The 22,279-nt window shown below is 38.8% G+C and overlaps 1 protein-coding gene across 13 annotated transcripts in view; it reads right to left on the bottom strand.

Moving 5' to 3' along the window:
* The window catches only part of MAGI2 (membrane associated guanylate kinase, WW and PDZ domain containing 2), a 1,476,658-nt gene that overhangs the window by 769,643 nt on the left and 684,736 nt on the right, over positions 1-22,279 (bottom strand). Inside the window, exon 1 of one of the 13 annotated variants that reach the window (XM_030825463.1) lies at positions 5,369-6,296. The exons of the other annotated variants lie outside the window; for them this stretch is intronic. The gene's annotated coding sequence lies outside the window, so the exon portion shown is untranslated. Of the gene's footprint in view, positions 1-5,368; positions 6,297-22,279 lie in introns of those variants that run through there. 13 annotated transcript variants of the gene reach the window in all.

The following is a 22,279-nucleotide window of genomic DNA, read 5'->3' as shown; positions in this document are numbered from 1 at the left end:
TTTAGTAGAGACGGGGTTTCTGCATGTTGGCCAGGCTGGTCTCGAACTCCTGACCTCGTGATCTGCCCGCCTTGGCCTCCCAAAGTGCTGGGATTATGGGTGTGAGCCATAACGCCTGGCCCTAGTGCACATCTTGTATCTGAGTTGACGTGATTTGAGGTCCTACAGATAGATATGGTTGTGAGCAAAATGAATTTGGACCTTCACTTTAGAAGGTCCTGCCTCCTGGCAGACAAAGACGTTAATCGAGTAATAACACTAACATGAAACTAAATATTGAAAAAAAACCCCAAACCCCTGATAAGTGTAATGAAGAAAAAGCATGATGAGCCTAGAGCACATTTTATAGCGAGAGCCAATTTAATGGCTGAGCAAGCAAAGTGGGTGGAAACGTGTTCTGGCAGAGGCACCAGCATGTGCTAAGGCCCTGAGAGGGAAGGAAATATGATGCATTCTAAGCTCTAAAAGGCTGTTCGTAAAGACCTGTATGAATCCAAGACGAAGAATCCTCCCACACGTGGCCAGCAGTTCCTTAGCTTGGCATTTGAGCTTTTGTGGCCCTTTGAGTGAAATAACCCAGAGGGTTCGGTTCTCTGCTACAGACCAGAGAAAGCCCTCATCCCTGTGCCTTTCTTATTCAGCCGGGTTTGTGCTTTTGTGGGCAGTGCTTGGCAAAATCAATCCAAAGTTTTAGAACAAATCTTTGAGTGGCTTCCAAAGTCACCTGGGATTTGTTGCTTCGTGGAGAAAGATAGAAACTTCAGACTGAGAGGATCTTAAAGATGCCTGAACTGCTTGCAGGACTGGTCTATTAGAGAGATTGTCTTATAGCAAAAGTGATCTCTTATTTAATATATTATTTCCTCCCCCAGCCCCAGATGGCAAAAAGGTGAACAAGTTGAGTAACTGGCTCTGGAATTTTAGCTGAGGTCCTATTAATACGGGAACTTCCTGAGCTATAATGCTTCAGCTGGAATCATCAGTTAAGTTTGTGTCTTCTCCTCCATTGGCTAACTGGCTGGCAAAGAGCCTCTTACTTGACAGTAAACAGTATTGTTAGTTTCCTTAAACACTCTGAAGTTTGACTTACTTTACTGATTTAAAGAGAAAAACAACTATTCTGTGTTCCTCCACATGGTGAATATCACCTAAATTTTCAAACACCAATTAAGGACACTTTTTATATCATCACACTTATTGAATTTGATGTATTCTTAGTGTGCCTAGGGAGAACGAGTAAAGAATCTGTAGGAGAAAACAGAATAATGCACTGCTTCTGGAAAGCAGGCTTATGTGACAGAAAGCCATCCTTGTGATGAGAACTAGGGAAAAAAACTAACCGTCCTACTGTTGACTTTGTATATTTTATACGTCTTGACATGCTTGAAATGTACAGTGCATGTTTACTTTAACCTCTGATATCTGTGAAATGCTTACGTTGAGAATTCACATTATAACAAAGTTTTTTTTTGTTTTGTTTTGTTTTTTTTTTTTTTTTTGAGACGGAGTCTTGCTCTCCTTGCCCAGGCTGGAGTGCAATGGCACGGATCTCAGCTCACTGCTACCTCTGCCTCCCAGGTTCAAGCAATTCTCCTGCCTCAGCCTCCCGAGTAGCTGGGATTACAGGTGCCCGCCACCACACCTGGCTAATTGTTTTGTATTTTCAATAGAGACGGCTTTCACCATGTTGGCCAGGCTGGTTTCGAACTCCTGACCTCGTGATCCACCTACCTCGGCCTTCCAAAGTGCCGGGATTACAGGCGTGAGCCACTGCACTCAGCCTATAACAAAGTTCTAACCTTTAAGGTACACCTAATGCAGTCAAAAGGGCAACACACTTTTTTTTTTTTTTTTTTTTTTTTTACAATTAAAAATCTGTTATCTTCAGAGTAAGCAGCTGAGATCTTAGGAACAGTGCCACAAGCTGTGTGACTAAGAGCAAAAGCTGATTGCAGACACAGTAGAAGAAAAATGTTCCTGAAATTGAACATAAAATGAAAGTGTTTTAAGCTCAGTCTTTTATCATATCTGCTTATTTAATGTCATGTTGTCACCTAATAAGGCTTTTAAAAATAGAAAAGAGAGTTTAAGGTAGTAAGTAGGGTTCTAAAGTGATAGAGTAAATGGATGTGAGAAAGCAGGCCATTACTACTTAAGATATTCTCAGAAAGTTAGTAGCTTTGTGATTAAAAATGTTTCAAGAAGAATTCAGTTAGAGTAAAATATGTTTGCCTGAAACTTAATTGTTTTATCAAGTTTTCCTTACATGCCACAGGCATCTTACAAATAACTAATGTATTCTTGGGAAATGTTCTGTTTTCCAAGCTCAAAGCTATAGGAATACAGGAATACAGACATTTATTTCAAAATGTGAATTTTTCTTTTTTAGCTCTCATTAAGAACTCATCGGCATCTTAAATGTTGTTCAGGTAGCACATAACTCTCACTGCAAAAATTTTGTTATTTCTGGATGTTCTCATTTCTCCCTTGATGGTTTCTGAGGTGTGAACTATTTTCTACATTTTAGTTATTTTGCAACTTTTAAAACAAAATTCCATTGGTGGGAAGTTTCTAAGATTGTGATTTTTTTATATGTACACATTACCTGGTTTAAATATGAATGCCATCCAGCTTCTCCAAGAGCCAGCAAACTCTGCTCTTAGCTTCACAAACATGGTCCTCTAATTCTGAACATCTGAAATTTCTCTGGGTAAAACCACCTCACCTGTAGTCATTAACAATATTTAAGGGTGACCTGGTAATCCTCTTAGGAACTTTGAGATCCATGTTTTCATTATATCACTTCACCTATTGTTTTGTTTGCTGTTCTACTATAATTGCATCGATTTCCCCAAAGCACACCATGTACCATAGTCAGATTGTCTACGTGTATAAAAGCAGCAATCGGATCTACATGCTGTATTAAAGTTCCATTTCCATTGTTCTACTAAAGAGGCAAATCTTATTGCCTCTGTAAGCTCTTTATCAAAATTTTTCTAAACAGACACCAAGAAAATCTGTGCTCTAATTCTCAGCCTATGGGAAGGTGCTCATGACGAAAACCTTTGGAGGGTTACCCTTCAGTGGAGCAAATATTATTACGCTTAAAACACTTAACGAAACTGTTTCCATGTTGTTAAAAGTATTGTACTCAAGTTTACTTGTCCTAGTGTGGAGATGACTCCATGTCATTTTGCAGGAGGGATTTGAAGTGTTTCCAAATTTCTATAATTCGGGAACTTGCATAAAATTTAAAGAATTATTATTTTTTCTGCACAATGCACATACTATTGCACTATTTTGCATCCTCACGCTCCCCCTCTCTAGTGGATAGTGCCTCAACACTGTACCTCTTGCCTAAGATATAAACCCTCTCTGTACTCACACAATCATCCTAAAATGCTATACAATAAAGAACCGATTTCGCACACCCCCAAACAACACATGCTCCTAATCAGTCCCTCAAACACATAGCTCTCTGCTAAAGCGCATCCTGCCTCTGCTGGCTGGAGCTTTCACAAACCAAAGCCTAAAGAAAGGAACAGTGTGGCTGCTGTAGCACCTCCACTCCCTGCTCAGTACAGGAATTCTTTAATAAGCACATGTGTAGTACAGGACAGTAGTACATTCCCTCCCTGCATTCTAGCGCGGGGACATATCTTTTTCCTTGCACAATGGATCACAGTTCTAAAAAGGGAAAACATGATAAGATACAAAAACACAGCTTTTACTTTCAGAGATGGATGATACAGGCAAATATCTCTGTTTTTTGTTTTTTTTTTTTAACCGGTCAGCCCTCCCCAAAGTCCAAACGAAGCTGCCACACATGCATGGGTCTTTCCTTAAAGAAATTGTTTATGAGCCCACTTAACAACAAAGTGCTTTAGATCACATTCAAAAATATATGTAATCTACCCTTTTAAAAATGGAAACCTATGATTGCCAGAAAGATATCTTCTGCAAGCTTTGCTCTGGGTAGTTTGTACCGAAGTAAAACCGTCACCACCCACTCCCCATTCAAGCCGAGATTTAAAAAGGCAGGCGAACTGAAAGGAACCACAAGTCAGTCCGTCCCCATCAGAAAACAGAGATCAGAGCAAATCACAATGCTGAGGAAAGGCTCGACTACTCAAAGACCATCTCCTCAGGACGAGACAAGAGATATGGAGCCATTTTTCACTAGGTTCACAAGAAAATGTCAGCTCACAGCTGCTAGTGCACTGCCAGAGCGCATCTTAATTTGGTCCAAAGGGACCCAGCCAGTCACCCTCACAGAACATTTTCTTAAAGAGTCCCCATTACAAATGTGATTCCCTCAGCTCCGAGCATCTTCTTGCTATAGTCTGTGGCAACTGCATGGCACCGAATTGCATCCTATTCAGAAGTAAATGCTTCCCCCCATTTCCTCTTAACATCATGTGAATTAGACACTTCTGAGTCAAAGGGGGAAAAAAAAGAGGAAGAGAAAAAAGCATCTCTTCCTACTCCCCACCCTTCTCCACGTTCTTGACTAATACCTCTGGGCAGTTTACTTCAGAATAGAGCAGATTCTTGACCAGGGCGCAATGGCAAATTGGCATACAAGCCTCTTGCTATCACGGAAAGCACAAGCAATGCTTTCTTTGTAAAAACACGGGAAAATACACACGCTGGAACAAAAGACACTCTATTGGCACAGCAAGAAACATGAGAAATTATGTGTTTGTTTTACACACATCTGTACCCACTGGTTGTAAAAAAAAAAAAGGCTTTAAACCTATTTTAATTGTAACACATTGTATTTTTTTCCCCAAACCAGGTCCCCATAAAATTAATTTTTTAAGCTTCAGCTCCAATAGGAGGTAAAACACACTCTGCTGGAAGAATACCTGGTGTGTGTCTTTGTTGATGGGGTGCCATTTCAAACTTATTATATTTGAAGTCAATTACGTGGGAAATAAAGATAAGGCAAATGCACTTGGTTCTCTGAATTATTCTGACATTAGAAGAAATGCCAAGTCAGCAGATATTTGCTGTTTACATTTCACAATAACCTAATCATGCATTTGCAGCTTTCTGGAGCAAAACGCTAACTGTTCTCCAAACAGCCACCTGACAATCTAAGGCTGAAACATACATTCTGACTCAGAAGGAGACATCATGATGGCTCTCCACTGGCTGTATTAAACAAAAGCTCCGCAAACAAACGAGAGGCATTCGGCAAATGAAGTGAGAGTCGAATCAAGTTTAGGTTCACATCTGGTGGAATATGGCACTGCCTTCCCCAGGGGTTGAGGAGCAGAAGGGTTTGGAGGCTATAAATAGAACACACACACATATGCACATACAGATATTTAAGCCAGACCCGGGTCAGTTTCAGCTTACTAACCTAGAGCTCTGTTCAAAGGAAGCAGAGAAGCCGCACGTCCTCTCCCACCTTTCCATGGTCCTCAGTCAGTGTCTTCTCAAACCACCTGTACTGATCCAACCCATTCGCAGATAAAAATAATTTTCTTGATAGAAGTAGTCTCAGCTGAGCTTTGATTTTTCAACATGGATGTCTAGAATTTTCCTCTTTAAGCCAGACACAGCAACACAAAACTGCCGCTGAGCTCTTTTGTTTTCCCTCCTCTCAAAGATGAAGCATGCAGCACTTCTCTCTCTCTCTCTCTCTGTCTCCCTCTGCCTCTCCCTCTCTCCCTCTCCCTCTCTCTCGTTCTCCCCTCTCTCGCTTATGCTCTCTCCCTCCGTTTCCCTTTCCCCAACCCCCACCAGCAACCTCGCTCGCTTCCCGGTCAGTCAGGGGCATTTACATCTCTCAGCACAAGAACCTGTGTTATCTACGCGCCTGTCTCTCACTTTCGGGTTTCCTCTGGGAAAGGGAGGGGGGCAGCTCTAGGTGAAGTCAGGTGACCCCTCCATTAAAAGCCAGTGAGATGGATGGAGTGTGTGAATTTTAATATACACACAGGCACATTTACATTACAAAGCAGCGAGGAAAATCTAGCTCCTAGAGATTAAGCATTTTTGTTTTTGCTTTCATAGTCCCCTTTTAGCAATTAAGAGAAGCCAGTATAGTATAATGAAATGTAATTAAACTTTTCAGTGTTAATAACAAGGCTGCATCCTTTCAGAATCATCCAACTGAACAATTCTTTTAAACTTGTAAGCATGACTGTTTCTTTTCCTTTCAAGGGCCAAAGAATCAGTCATTTTACTACTTACACACTTTTTGGAATTGGTCTTTTCTTTGACATCCATTTAAACTTATCTTGAAGTTAAGGACCATTGTAAAAGACAATAAAAATAATAATGTGAAAGGAAAAAAAATAAGTGACAAAAACACCAAAGCACATAGCATAGGTAGAAATCAATAGTTTGCTATTGTGGAACTAGATTCAATAATGAATAACGTTTTGCTCTGAGACAAATAATTTTTCCCTTCTCTGTTTCAGTGTCTGTCTTAAATAGAAAATAAATGTAATAAATATAGCAAGTATCCTCTTCTTGCAACCCAACCAAGCAAGCCTAGTAGAGAAGGGTGTCCAGATAGCTAAGACCACACAGCACCTCAGAGACAGAAACAACTGGAAAAACTTATGCTACCCTAGTATAGTATTGAAGATACATTTATAGTCGATGGACCTAGGCCCTAAAGAGTAAATTTGACACCATCTTCTCCTCTGCTGCAAAGTTTTTAATATCCAGTGGAGACCATCTCTTCTATCTCTACCACTGAATAGAAAAGATACGTAATCTGCTGTTAGGAATACTGTAAAGAAAAAGGAGATAATATCCATTTTCTTTCAAGGGTCAAAGAATCAGTCATTTTTTTGAACACTCAGATAAAAAGTACTTTGTAAGGCTAAGTGATAAGTTATTAAAATGAAGACCAACAAGCATCAGAAGAAAACTCTTATTTGGTATTCGGTGTTCTATCCACAGATTCTTAATTCAGGAGCATGATGATACTGGTGCCTCAGCAAAAGAGGAAAATAGAGGAAGAGCTGACACAGAATCATGTTATCCTTGCCACAAAAGATAACATTTCAAACTCTTACACAAACAGCCTCTCCTTCTTTCCAGAATGATGTCGAAGAATGTTGCATTTGCTGCTGGGACTGAGGACTCCAGCCGAAATACACCCAGTCCCCTCCATCAACACCTAAAATGAGTAAGAACTATTCACTGTTCTTGCTGGCTTTGTATTTGCAAAGCTTTACCTTGCATGGAAAAGATCCCATTTAAGCTTTTAAAATAAATTATATGCTAACTGGCTGCAAATTTAGCTTCAGTTTGTGCTACAAAAATTGGCACCAAAACATTGGACAATAAAAAAATCTTCCCTCGAAAAGTAAGTCGGCTTAGGCAAATTTAGAAAGACCTAAAATGTTATAGGAAAAAAACATAAAGGATTTTGCTTTATAGCTTCTAATAACCAAATCTGCTGTTCTTTCACCTTTTCTTTTTTCCCCTCTAGCATTGGCTGTTTTCATTTTGCATTTATTCAGAGTTTTGTTTTATTTGTTTTCCCTACTTCACCCGCTGGCTTTTGTTATTTTGGCCATGGAGTCTCTTTCCTTGAATGTGCAAAATGTTGTCAAGGACAGAGAGTGAGAAAGACATATTACCTTAGATCAGATCATTTGTGAACTTTAACCCTAATGTTAACTAGTGTATTTTCTGAGAAGACCACAGGCAGGACAGACACACCTAAGCATATCCAATACAGACACAACTTTCAGGCTCCAAGCTATTCTAACAGAGACTTGATGAACATGGAATATGGACTGCATATATTTTCTATTAAAAATAGAAAGATCGTGATTTAAAGAGGCCTATTAAAACTTACCAAAGACAGGCCAGTGCCAAAAAAAAAAAGATTGATATAAATTGGCAAAAATAGTATAGCAACTAACGCTAGCCAACTTTTCAAAATGCCTTCCATTACTCAAGGAACAAACTGAAGTGCTGACAGAGGGTAGAATAAATCTTTACTAATGCACTCATTTATTCAACTATGTTGTTGAATGTTCATTGAGCACTTCTTTTGTGCTAGGCACCATACTAAGCACTGAGGGGTACAAGAAAAAGAAAACAGAGTGTTTTTCAGAAACTCAAAACATGTACCCATTAACATGTAATAGATGTTGGTACAAAGTGCTATGGAGTGTCAGAAAACGAAGAAAAATTCTCCCTAAGGCGAGGCAGGACAGTCACATAGAATAGGTAACCCTTGAACTGAGCCTTTAAGTATGTGTCAGTTTTCTAGGTAAGAAAGCAAAGGCAGGGGGATTTCAGGCAGACGTAAAGAACACGAACAAACCTAAAGGGCTGCGAGTGATCTTAAATTTTCTGCCCAGGAATTTGTGCTTCATCTGAGATGCAATGGCAAGTTATTTAAAGTTCTTTGGCTAGACAATTATATGTTTTACAAAGATTATTTTAGCAGCAAGGTGAAGAGCAGATGACAGCAGTGTTTTCCAAACTTTCCTAATTATAAGAATTACCTGCAAGTTATAGTAAATATATATATCACTGGGTTCCACTCCAAATCTAGAGAAGTGCGAGAATATCTATTTTTAAGCAGTATTCCAGGCAATTATTATTATCATAAAATTTCTGGAAACACTGGTTTTGTAGTGTTTGCTGAGTACCAGAATCACCTGTACAGATTTTAACCAGTCAAATGCAGGCCGCCTCTAAATTACTTGAATCAGAACATCTGGGGATAGAACTCAGAAACATTGTCGATTTTAATCTCCTAAGGTGGTTCCAATGCAGCCGAGGTCGGTAATTGTTGGTTTGGAGAGAGGCAAGACAGAAAAAAGACTATTTAGAAGCTGTTGTAGAGGATATTTGGGTGAAACAACAGAATTCAGCTAGCTCAAGTAAAGGAGTACTCATGCTACAAAAGACAGTATCATAAACATAGGAAACACAGTAACGCTATACGAAGCCTCACAGGAACTGGGGCTAAGAAGCCACTAAAAACCAAGAATCCTCTTCTCTCTCTCAGTGGCTGTATAATTTACTTCTTTGATTCTTCCTGTCTCTTATCCTGAACCAGCTTTCTTTTCTTGCATGCTGTCATCTCCAAGGCCATGTTGCCTTGTTAATTCTCATGTCAGTGGGCAAAGACTGGATTGGTTGGGCTGATTTCCTTAGTTTGTCACTGATCTCATCAGTTATAGCCAGAGTGTCTCACATTCACTTTGCAGGAGCTCTGGGCAAAGATTTTCTGAGAAGACCACAGGCAGGACAGACATACATAAGCATATCCAATACAGACACAACAGTTCAAGCAAAAAATGCTTAAGAAGGCTTGAGTAGGCTAGTGGTAGAAGAGACTAAAGGTCCCAGATGCTTTTCAGAGGTGGAACTCACAGAACCTGGTGACTAACTGAATATGAGGGTATGGAAGAGAAAAAGTCACCGCAGAAGAATAAATGTATCTTCATTTACTGCAGATGCTACATTATAATACAAACACCACTAAGGGACTATCCATTTTACTAGTCAGTAGAGGATATATATTTGGTTTTGAACTCCACACCTACATATATATAGAAGCCTAAAGGTCAGGGCTGGGCACGGTGGCTCCCACCTGTAATCCCAGCACTTCGGGAGGCCGAGGTGGGCGGATCAGGAGGTCAAGAGATCGAGACCATCCTGACTAACACAGTGAAACCCCGTCTCTACCAAAAATAGAAAAAATTAGCCGGACGTGGTGGCAGGCGCCTGTAGTCCCAGCTACTCGAGAGGCTGAGGCAGGCGAATGGCATGAACCCGGGAGGCGGAGCTTGCAGTGAGCCGAGATCGCGCCACTGCACTCCAGCCTGGGTGACAGAGCGAGATTCCGTCGTCTCAAATAAAAAAAATAAAAAAAAAGAAGAAGGCTAAAGGTCAAAGGAAGGCCAAAAATTAATCAGGAAATTTAAATAAATGGCGATAGTTACATAGAGAGTTCTATACATACCCAAGATTGGTATGAAACCAACTGAGAGACCTATTATCTCTTGCTGACACCAGGGACTTTTTCACATCCATGCTTTTGATTCCCCTTCCTGAAATGACCTCTCCCTTCTTTTTCCATCTATACTTTATCTATTTTATCTGTAACTGATAACATTGTGCATATGAATCTACCTCATCTCTAATACAGTTTAAATCTAAGGCATATAGCTATTACAACAGCAGCAGCAGAAATAAAGGTACTAATATAAGGTTCTTATATTAGGGTTAAAGGATTTAGCTTTTTTAATTCTCACAATAACTTAGAAAGCAAAGTCTGGAAAACCTAAAGAATTCACTAAAGGTCAGAAAACTAATAAGTGCAGTTTCTGGATGAAGACCCAACGCAACTGGTGCTACGCAATTAACACTGTATTGTATCTTATTCTCTAATCAGCTGGAAACCAAAATTTAGTTGTTGATTATATTAGTAGAGAGCATTGTTACTGTTTTGCTTTCTACTCTCTTGTGAACCTGCAAAAGGCTCAATTTTAGGAACTGGACTCTGTCTCTGGATTTAAAGCCTTTCTCTGTCATTTGTGGGCTGTGTGACCAAAGTCAAGTCATCCAAACTCTCTGTACCTCAGTTTCCACACCTATCTTGTAGATTCACCATGAGGATCAAATGAAATTTTATGTTTAACATTTAGTACAATGCCTAGAACAATTATGTTCTCATTAAGTGTTAATTATTATTTTATTACCATTATTGTTGTTATTAACAAGTAAGAAGCAAAATTTCTATGTATCCCTCAATGAGACTTTCCTTATCCAGATAAAGGAGTGTTTACATAGCTTTCAGGTAGTTTATGTAGCATTCATTCATTCTAGTTTTACAGAGCTCCCGTTGATTTGATCAAATTAGGAAGCTACACTTACTACTATTTAACTAATCATAAACTACATATATTTCTTCATAATTGATCCATAGTAGATGGTCTCTTGAGACATTTATGATCTCCTTTTGGCAGGCAGAAAGTAGAAATTGCATAATTTCTACAAATTCAGCACTTGCATTTTAGCAGTAAGCTAATTATTCATTTTTCTTAAAAAACAATTACATCTGCTTTACCTATAAACAAGTCCTTTTTCTAATTAATTATTTTCAATATTTCCATGGAACATTTCTGTACATTCTGAGATAAGTTTACTGGCAAACAAAACTTCTTTTAAATATGCATGACACTTGTCAGTTAAGTGCATGTTTAGTGTAGATATGGTATTGTGCTCATGTAAAATCAAAACCAAATAAATACTACATCTTATCTGACAGTGGGAAAAGTTCTGCATGGGAATTATGGTGGTCGCATTTTTGCAAACTATAGGCAAGCATAACCTCGAGAAAATTATCTTCTTTTTTCAATGAAATAAGTTGTTGATCCTAACAGGTAAAGATTCTACTCTTGATGGTTTTGTGAGGGTAAACTAAATGATTGAGATATGATTGAATATTGAGTGTGTGTACAGATTACTTTTGGGCTGGCAGCTATGGTGTTTGCAGAGCCTGGATCTATGGGAACTTTCTCAACCTGTCTCATAGGCTACTCACCTCTTTTTGACTGTTTAGGTCAAATTAATACATTTTCAGTCACCGTCAAAAGTGTACTGCTCTACTTGAAGATAGTTATATGTGGGTGCATGTATAAATATGATAGGAAATAGTTAAAGTTTGATTACCCCATTCTAAGAGAAGAAAAGCAAAAAGGAGAAAAATCATGCTTTGGGTTTTTCTTTAGTCTTAACTAACCAGCCAAAGTATATGTTTTAAGAAAAGCTTTTAAATACAGCACAATGTCAAAGAGGCAGAGCTTCAGCGACCTTGACTTCACTATTTCCTAGCTGTGTGGTAACACATAAATTACTCATTTGTAAAACAGTGCTCATATCAGTTGTATAGTTATCAGGCATTAAATGACATAATGCATGTAAGGAGCTTAGCACAGTGCCTGGTACACCATCACCATCATCACCACTACCACCACCATTATCACCGTCACCATCAATATCATCATCACCACCATCATCATCATAACTACTACCATCACCACCACTATCATTATCTTCACTACTATCACTATCACCATCATCATCTTTCTCCTACTCATCATCATAGCCAAAGCTTGTCATGTACCAGACACTGTTCTAAGTAAGTACAAAGTAAGCGCTAGCTTTCACCATTATTATTACAATATTTTCTTTTACTGGCTTCAAGTTATGAAATTGCATATTTTGAGCCAATTACCTTGATATAAAACACACTATCATATTATAATGGGCCTAGTCAAAGTAAAGGCATCCACTTAAATACCTTCCAGTACATAAAGTAAAATGGAACATAAAATGCTTTCTCCTTTATTAGTCTTTGGTCACCATAAACAAGTCTCAGGATCAGTTGTTGCACACTGAAGGACCACTCTAGATGATTTCTAAGTCCTCTGAAGGTAATTCATCACATATTAACAATCCACATGAGAATATGCTTCATATGACTGAAAGGACCAAAGCACAGGTAGAAGGGCTGTCTGTACCCAGCGATCATGAATAAATTCCTTTCTTGAGCTGCTCTTTATGGATTTGCATTTCTGATCTCATAATGAATCATCCCAGTTTTGATTTCTGCAAGCCAGGCTGAATTGTGATCTTTTGTTTTCACCAGAGGATCATGCTTTTCCATAATCCTTCATCTACATTACCTTGTGAACCCAATCACATGGGCATAATGGGGCAAATACAGAGTCTCCTGCTTAATGAGACAACGTTTGCCAGAGCTGAGCCTGGACAAAATTTTGAAGTGAATGCAGCTTATTGTCCATACCTTCCACCTTCTTTTCTCCACACTTTAATCCACTCAGTGTCACTTTCCCCATTCCCTTAGAGTCCTTCCTGCTTTTGATTCTCACCTTATAACACAGTCAAAATTCAGTAGAATAAACTGTGCAAATTAGTATGTGTTATCTAAAGTAGGGCTACTTTTTGTCTTGGTGACTGGATGGTTTGTATAATCTTAAAAGTTAAAAACATTCCTTAGAAGTAGAAACTAAAAATAATTTATAGAACATCTGAGCTATGGCCTTAAATGTCCATTTAAAGGGACTGAATTAACCGAGCATATTTCCCATAAACTCCAATTTCAAATTAGAGTAAAGGAAAATGAAAAGCATGGAAGCTATATACTCTGATTGAGTAACCTAGCACTGGAAGAAGAAAAATTGGACAGACGCCTTCGTTTTTAATCAAATTCTACCACAAACTGTGTGACTTTGGGCAAGATAACATAATGGCCTTAAATCTTAATTTCCTCACCTGTAAAATAGAAAATACAATATCTAATCTCTCAGGTATATTGTGAAAAATACATATAATTATAAAATTACTAGCACAGAATCTAGCATATAATAGTTTCTCAGGAAACAGGGCTTTCCTTTTCAGCCTTTTTTTTTTTTTGAGATGGAGTCTTGCTCTGTTGCCCAGGCTGGAGTGCAGTGGTGTGATCTCAGCTCACTGCAACCTATGCCTCCCGGGTTCAAGTGATTCTCCTTCCTCAGCCTCCCAAGTAGCAGGGACTACAGGCGCATGTGCCACCATGCCTGGCTAATGTTTTTTATTTTTAGTAGAGGTGGAGTTTCAATGTTGGCCAGGCTGGTCTCAAACTCCTGACCCCGTGATCTGCCTGTGTCGGCCTCCCAAAGTGCTGGGATTACAGGCGTGAGCAACCACGCTGAGCCTTCAGCCTTTTAAAGTAGTCATTCACCCACCAAACAGCTACTTTTTTTTTCCCCAGGCTTGATCATTGTCCATGTGACACCTGATCTGCCCACATCTCCTTAGTTCACCTGACATTTGCATGAATGTCTTTCACTATTTAAGTAAGATGTGCTCTTACAGAAGATCTAAATTTTAGTCAAGTGATCTACTTTCCTGAAGGCACCTGAGCAACTTAATAGAACCAAAATCAAATTTAATTGGATTAAGAAGAAGGGAAAGATGAAGAAGAGAGAATAGAAAAGAGGGAAGAAAGAGAAGAAATAGTTACCTGCTCTACCTAGAGACCAGAAGATGGTACCACAGAATAGTTGAGAAAGTTTTGACTGAATCACTCTGTTAGGATTAAGGAGACTTACCTTGGATAACTTGTTTAATGTCAATGACCTTCTCTTTGAAACACAGATATTGAACTTTTTCAGGAACTCATCAGGCTCATAGATTTTGGTTGTAGGAGATTAAGAAGTTAAACATTTCTTGAGATTTCAACATCAAACCCTATTAGTCCATGATACTGGGAAGTGAGCTCCCATTGCCTCAATCTGACTCTATGACAGACTCTGCTATGTGCAACATCCCTTTCAATCCCCATGGTGATGGTGCTATACCCATTTTAGAGAGGAAGAATTTTTGGGTCAGAAAGCTTAGGTGACTTTCCCAAGGTCAAAGAGCCAAAGGGACAGAACAGGGATTAACACCTTTCAATACAAAGCCCCCAGGTACTTTTTACTGCACTATGCTGCCACCCTCTGGGACAGAAATTAGGAATAAAGATATTAAGAAATCAAACCTTAATTAAATGACTCTGCAAAACCGTTGCAGATAAATGTGAACAGTCCGCAACAGTCATGGAAACTTGAGAAAAGAATGCCTGTTATGACAATGTGTACTGCTTAATGTTTAAAAACTGGCTCTATGAAAAACAAGCAAACGCATTGATTTGTATCACTTGCTCATTTTTGTAGAGTAAATATGCCCATTATGGCAAATTTCAAGCTATCAAGTTAAAGCCACTGAACTGGATTTGGGAAAAGATATGCGCAAATGTCTCTTTCAAGACAGTGCTAGCCACCTCCAGCACCCCACTCTGCATGTGTAGATTTGTGTGTGTTCATGTGTGTTTGTACCTGAACTTATAATGCCACTTTCTGTAAAAAGCAAAATATCAGTTGAAACATTTTTCTCGTTAGTAACAGTAACTATGAGTATCATGAGTTTCAATTATGCCCTAATCAGTACTCCCACATTTTTTCAAATTATGCAGATTACTAGTATTTCTCTTTCAGTTCCATAATATAACTCTCAATAATCCCAGGAAATAAAAGAAAACAAAACCCCATGCTCCCGATCTTCACCTCATTTTCTACCACATACTGGATGGTTCTTATATAACTTTTGAATGAATACCTTTCAGGATTTCATATGAGATGTGTGAGACTTTCAAAGAACCCAAGGCGGGGCTCCTCCAGTAAAACCAACAGGTGTTAATTGGAGTATTTGTCAGTTCTGTTTCAGTACCGGGCCATTAGGGAAACCTGAACAGAAAGGGAAAGTAAACTGTCCTATGGCCTGGCCTTTCTTATTCCTCACCTTCTTAAAGTGCCATAACTGCTTGAATTCCTCTAGAATAAAAGTAAGATGACTGACAAGTTGTAGGAAAATTGCATGCATAATTTACATTACTTGCACCTTGAGCAAGCAATGGCGTTGTCATTTGTGTAGATGGCCTCACAAATGATATTTGGATAGATTGTTTGGGGAATGACTTCTGATTACTGAAACAATTTACTTCATCTTATTCATTTCTTCTGATTGTGAGATACTGTGGTAAGAATATAGCAGAGGGATGGCCGGGCATGCTGGCTCACACCTGTAATCCCAGCACTCTGGGAGGCCAAGGCGTGTGTATCACGAGGTCAGGAGATCGAGATCATCCTGACTAACATGGTGAAACCCCGTCTCTACTAAAAAATACAAAAAATTCGCCGGACGTGGTGGCGGGCACCTGTAGTCCCAGCTACTCGGGAGGCTGAGGCAGGAGAATGGCGTGAACTCAGGACGCAGAGCTTGCAGTGAGCTGAGATGGCACCACTGCACTCCAGCCTGGGCGACAGAGCGAGACTCCATCTCAAAAAAAAAAAAAAAAAGAATATAGCAGAGGGTTAAATGTGAAGAGCCTACTATGTAAAAAAAATTTGCACAAAGGCTTGAATTATTGCCCACGTAAATGTGCATAAATTTCTCCCCATCTACTAAATGAACAAAAAAAGAAAAGATGCTTAAAGCATCTATGCCATTTAGGGAGAAAATGGGGACTAAATTGAGGAACAACTTCCCTCTTCAAGATTTATGATAAAGGAAAGAAAAAGAAATACCCTACATATTCAATTGTCATCTATAGGACAATATATTTCTATAGGAAAGGAATAGCTTATATAGTAAAAAATTATATTAGAAACTTTAAATGAGAAATAATGCTTTTATAATAGAAGAAATAATGCTTTAGGACAAAATTAAAGAATGTTAACATCAGAAAAAACATCCTAACCATTAGCGAGGCAGGCGCCAGAAGAGGTCACTGAAAGAAATTGGGTATTAAAGACACTGATGAATTTTTACTTTGAAATCTTACGAACAAAATGTAAATATCTTCCTTCAATTGTTTTATTTCTTGCTAATAAAGAGCTAGGTTAGAGTAACCCCTTGGAAATTCTTACGTAATTCTTTAAAATTCTACATGTTTTAGGCAACTTCATAAATGATGAAATAGTGAAAGTAAAATTAAAATCAAAGTGTGGTTCAGATTTTTCAAAATTCAAAACAATTTCTAAATATTAGAAGTTACCTTAAGAAAAAAGGTTCATTTCTAATGAGGTGAAAAAGTAGCACAAAATGGAGTCAGAGATGAGCTTCCTCCAACTCAGGAGAATGTTGGCAATTAAGTGATAACTTGAAACAGGGCAGCTGGAGTTGGAGGAGTGAAGAGGAAAGATTCACCATAAATCCCTTAGGTAGAACAAACAGGTCTTAGTAAACAAGTGGATGCAAAGTCATGGACAAGGGCGATTTGACGGGGACTGGCTTCTAGCTTGGCCTGTCCATTCTTTGCTGTTCCAACTTCATTTTGCCTACCCACAGTAGGCGGAGAGTCAGTGCGGGGCAGGTGAGTCCTTTGATAAAGGAGTGGGGAAGAAATGATCTGGATGTTAAACATTGTGAGTGTGGAATCCGTGACAGAAACTGTGTTGGAGAGGTTCAGAGCTGGGAATGCAGATTTAGGGATCCCCCAGGGCATAACTGAGCCCTCTAGCTGAAGTGGGTTTAATGGGTCATATCAGCCAGGAAGGGCCTAGGTGCAAAGAAAGAAGAGAGAGAATATCAATAGTTGAGAGGTGAGAAAAGATTTGAAGCCATTAAATGACACTGAGAAAGACTGTCAGAAATAAAGAAAAATAGGGGATGGTGACTGTGTCACACACAGACTGCCTGTGGGCCAAGCAGATATTGCCTGGGCAAAGCTGACACATGTGGTGCCAAACAGCTTTTTTGTAAACTTTGAGAGTACTAAGCAGATCCCTCTGATGAGAGACTGTAAGGGAAGAAGGCAAAAACACATATACTTCAGTGCTTCTAAACCTGTTTATCTCTCAGACTTCTTTTGGGAACTTTAAGAATACATATTCTTAGACTCCATCTCTGGAGATTTTGATTTGGTAAATGAGATTCCTTATCTCATGTCATTTCTTCAATTTTGACAATACTTGAAAATGATTCTTACTTTTTTTTTCTTTTTTTTTTTTTTTTTACATTTTGTATTATCTTCCAACTAGTCTGCAGACATCTTGATGGCAAGGACGGATTCCTATCCTTTCATATTCCCCACAGCACGTAGCAGAGTGCCCAAGAAAAATATTAGGTGGTCAGTAATATTCACTAATATGTGAGAGTTAACTGATCATGCGATGGCTCTTCAAGATAAAATCCTCAAGGTGATCAATAAGAATTTTGAATGTAGAGATTTAGACACATACTTGAATAAAGATTTTAGTATCTTTTACTAACAAAACAAACAACTTTTAATGCTAAAATAAAATCTGAAATGACCAGTCGGAGAAAAAGGACTGTTTTCCTGACATAAAGCCATGTCAGCTTTATTTTTGGAGGATGTTGATTTAACTTGGAGACAGTTAAATGTGTCAGTCTGAAGGTGTATGTGGGTTCATATGATGAGAAAAAAGAAACATAATTATAGATGTCTCTTGATAGCCTTTTCATTTACTGTGCTATTTTGGAAACAGTATGTTTTTAAATTGGTTTCTTGTGTTTTTGGATGGGAGTTCCGCTGTACAGGAACCTGGAGCTTTGCCCCCTATAGATTTTCTCCATTGGAAATCAATAAAGTGTAATTGAATTACAATGGGTGAATCCACAAGTTGTCAGTTTCTGGCTCTCAGGTCGAGGAACTCTCCTTCCTCAAGCAACCACATCCGCCAGTGCTGAGTTCCTGACCCCAGTTTGTAGACAGCAGTGCTGTACTGACGAACACCTGTGTACATTGTTAAATAGCAAAATAACTACTGTAGTGAAATCACGTTTAATTTTAGGAATTGAAGAAAAACTCACCATATTTCTATTTTAGCACACAGGATGTGGCCTACTTCTTTAAAATGTCAAGCTTAGAGACACACATATTTTATTTAAAGAATACGGAAACACCCGTTTTCTTCTTTGACTGAGTCTGGGATATAGCCCTTTTTCAATCAGGAAAAAAGAAGTTGACATGTTTTTGGAATGGTCATACTAATTGCATTGACATAGTGTATCAGGGAGCTTTCAAAGATATTATCTCATCTGATCATTATAACCATCCAATTAGGTAGATCAAGCAAGTCTGATCATTCCAGTATTTCAGATAAAACAGAAGCTCAGAAAAGTTCAGATCAAGTGTAAACCATGTCAAATGTTTTAGGTGTTTTTTTTTTTTCTTACTAATGTTGGGGCTCAGGAAACAATATCCCAAAGTATGGCACGTTGGCATGCTGAGTACTTTGGAATAAAGGATATCGGAAGACCTCAGAAGCAGCCCCAGAACCATGGTCTCTCTGACCTTCTCTTCCCCTCCTGTCTCTTGCTCTTCATTCTCTCCAGAAGTAAGTCATAGAAATCAGAATTTCTCTTCCTCCAAGCAGGTCATAGAAACCAGAACCCCTATTAGCCAAAGCTAGTCATAAAAACTAGTTATCACTCTAACTTTCCTCACCTTTCATCGAGGGGTTGGCCATAAAGACATTTCTCTGACTTAACCTCGTCCGATAGTAGGTCATAAGACCCTGATTCCAGAAGGGTGCTGCCTTATACCCAGGAGGAAGAAATGCTATAACAGAGGCCAAAAAAAATCTGGACAGGTCTTGCTGGGTTTCTCCACTCAGTCTATTAGCGCTAGATCATACTCTTTTTGTCCAATCACATTTCTACATGGATGTCTATTCTTCATGAAGACTAAGCATAAAAATGGATAGTTTTCTCTGTATATTTGGGTCTTTCTGATGGCTGCTGTGTCAAGTAAAACTTTGATTAAATAAATCTGTTATGCTTTTCTCTTGTTAACCTGTCTTTTGTTACAGGACTGTTGGCTGTGACCCTTAAGAAGGTTGAGAAAAGGTATAATCTTTCCATCTCTACACCCTTAAATAATGCAATAGCTTAGACTATTTTTTTGCATCATTCTAAAGGTTCTTGTTAGGCGTGCATGGTGCCTGGCTAAGATTAACAGGCCTTTCTTCATGTATATATGTAAAGTTATTAGGGGATAAATGTTTATATTACCCTGTACTTATAACTATATGCTCACTAAACAAAATTCAAATGAAGTAATAAAGTTATCACCCTAGAGCTTTGTTATAACATAATTTGAAGCTATCATTTAACTTCAGAAAACCCAAACAAAATGAAACTAATTAAATATTTTAAAATGAGAGAAAAATCTACATCCAAGGAATGCTTTTAATTTTGTTCTGCTTCAAGTTAGTTTGTTTAAAAGTCAATTAGATTTATGCAAGCCAGGATTTGCAAACAAAATGGAGATTGGATCATTTTATTTTAGAAACCATTTTTATTGGTTTTTATAGCCCAATAGTACAAAACTGTGTAAGTATTCTATTTTAATTTTTACAAATTTGGAAAAGTATTGAATTGAAAAGCTGTTAAAAGCTTTGTAAAATGAATTGTCAATTTTGCCATCATGTCAGAGGTACTGCCTTTGATGCCACTCACTTTTCTGCTCTGGGGATATGTGTAACATTTTTTTTTTTTTTATTTTGGCACTCTGTTATTTGTTTCCGTTTTTGGGATTTAAAACTATGTCATTTACTCACATAATTGCTTTTCTCATGGTTATATCTTTACCCCTTGCTTTTGAGAAAGCCATACTATTTATTTCTCCTCTTTCCTGTCTTCTAGGTGCATCATCTAACTTATTTGAGCTAAGTGTCCTTATCTATAAAGTGAAAAGTTGGACAAGATATTCTTTATGATCTCTTTCAATTTTAAAATGTTATGCAATTTTAGAGAAAAGCTGAAGGGTCAACCAATATGGTGTGACACAAAAAGACAAATATGAGGAGAGTCACTTTTTCACTCTCTGCAAACTCTGACTGGACACTTCCCTGGTGAGATTTCATACACTAGACAAGAACACACTATGAATGTGAGACAGAGGGAGACAGAGGAATGAAGGAGAGAGATAGTGAAGCAGGCTGGGAGAGAAACAGAGAGGAGGCGTCTACTGGACATTTATGGATTGCATGTGTATTAGAGGTGGTAATCAACCACGATTATCACCCCCCACAACCCCTGATAGATTCTTGCCTCTCTGTTAAAAGGAGCTCTATGTTTCTAGTGCTCAGGAAAAAAAAAAAAAACCTTAGTATCATCTTTGCCTCCTCTCTGTCTCTCACTCCTCGCAGCAAATCCTGCCAGCTGTACCTTCAAAATAGATCAGAATCTAACCCCTTTTCACTACTCCCACACCCAGCAGGCGGGTCCAAGCTACCCTCGTGTGTAATATGGATTATGGCAGTACCCTAACTGTTCTCCTTGCTTCTGCCCTTCTTCTTAGCTAGACTAGTGAATCTGTTAAAACCTAAGTCAGATCCTATGGGTCCTTTTTAATCCCAAAGAGTTCCTATTTCATTCAAAATATAAGCCGATGTCATAAAAGTGACATATGAGGCCCTTCAACATTTGCTGGCCGCTTCTAAGCCCCCACCTCTCTGAACTAGTACCTTTTCTCTTGTTTACTGGACTCTGGCCACAAGGGCTTCCTGACAGCCCTTCTAAAACAGCAAGCAGAGCCCACTATAGGGCCTTTGTGTTTGACGGCCCTCTGCCTAGAACGGTCTTCTCTTCTCTTAGGTATCTGTATGGCTACCTTCCTTGTTCTTTACCTTCTCCCTCCTCCCCCGACACACATACACTTTCTAGTTCTCAGGAAGCTGCTTTATTTTTCTTTAGTGCTTATCAGTATCTGACATACTGCTTTCTACTACGTATTTCAATTATTCATCTTTTTTGTTGTGTGCCACCCCACTAGAATGGAAGCCTGATGAGGCAGAGATTTGAGTTGCTTCTGCTCACTTCTGTATCTTCGGTGCCTAAAACAGTGCCTGGTACATAATCATCCCCCCATAAGTATTGGTTCAAATGAATTGACCTGTTTCTTTCTTTTCTTTTCTTTTCTTTTTTAGACAGAGTCTCTCTCTATTGCCAAGCTGGAGTGTAGTGGCGCGATCTCAGCTCACTGCAACCTCCCACTCTGGTTTAAGCGATTTTCCTGCCTCAGCCTCCCGAGTAGCTGGGATTACAGGCATGCACCACCACACCCAGCTAATTTTTATATTTTTAGTAGAGATGTGGTTTCACCATGTTGGCCAGGCTGGTCTCGATCTCCTGACCTCATGATCTGCCCGCCTTGGCCTCCCAAAGTGCTGGGATTACAGGCATGAGCCATTGCGCCCGGCCTCGAACTATTTCTGACTACAAGATGGAAAGGAAATCTTGAACTGTATCTTGAGGAGAAGGTAGGACTCTGGATGGAGATAAGAAGTATGGAGGCCATTTTTTGGAACAGGGAATAAGCTACTTGGGAATAAAGACCTGCTTTGGGAGTATCTCATTTAGTTATCTCAGGGTACAAATGAGAAAATAGAGTCACAAGAGCAGTTAAAGTCACAAAGACAGCAAGAGCACAGGGTTAGAACCCTGTTCTTTAAACTCTCCCATTTCAGGATTCTTGTAAATGATACAAAATATTTAAATTTCGAGTTTAGCCAGGATGAAATACAAGCCAGATTTAAAAAAGTATTTTTCTGTTCTACTCCCATTACTACCAAAACCATCAAGTTAATATTAGCCAGCAAAAAGCTAATGCTGAATAATATCACTTATATAATTATACTCCCTTAGTAAGAATTAGCTTTGTGTAAGCATAAAAACAGATTTTAAACTCTCACATTACAAATAACTC

This window comes from Nomascus leucogenys, chromosome 13, assembly GCF_006542625.1.
Source record: "Nomascus leucogenys isolate Asia chromosome 13, Asia_NLE_v1, whole genome shotgun sequence".
NCBI lineage: Eukaryota > Metazoa > Chordata > Mammalia > Primates > Hylobatidae > Nomascus > Nomascus leucogenys.
The sequence above is the reverse complement of the archived record's forward strand: the minus strand, read 5'-3'. Positions and strand labels throughout refer to the sequence as shown.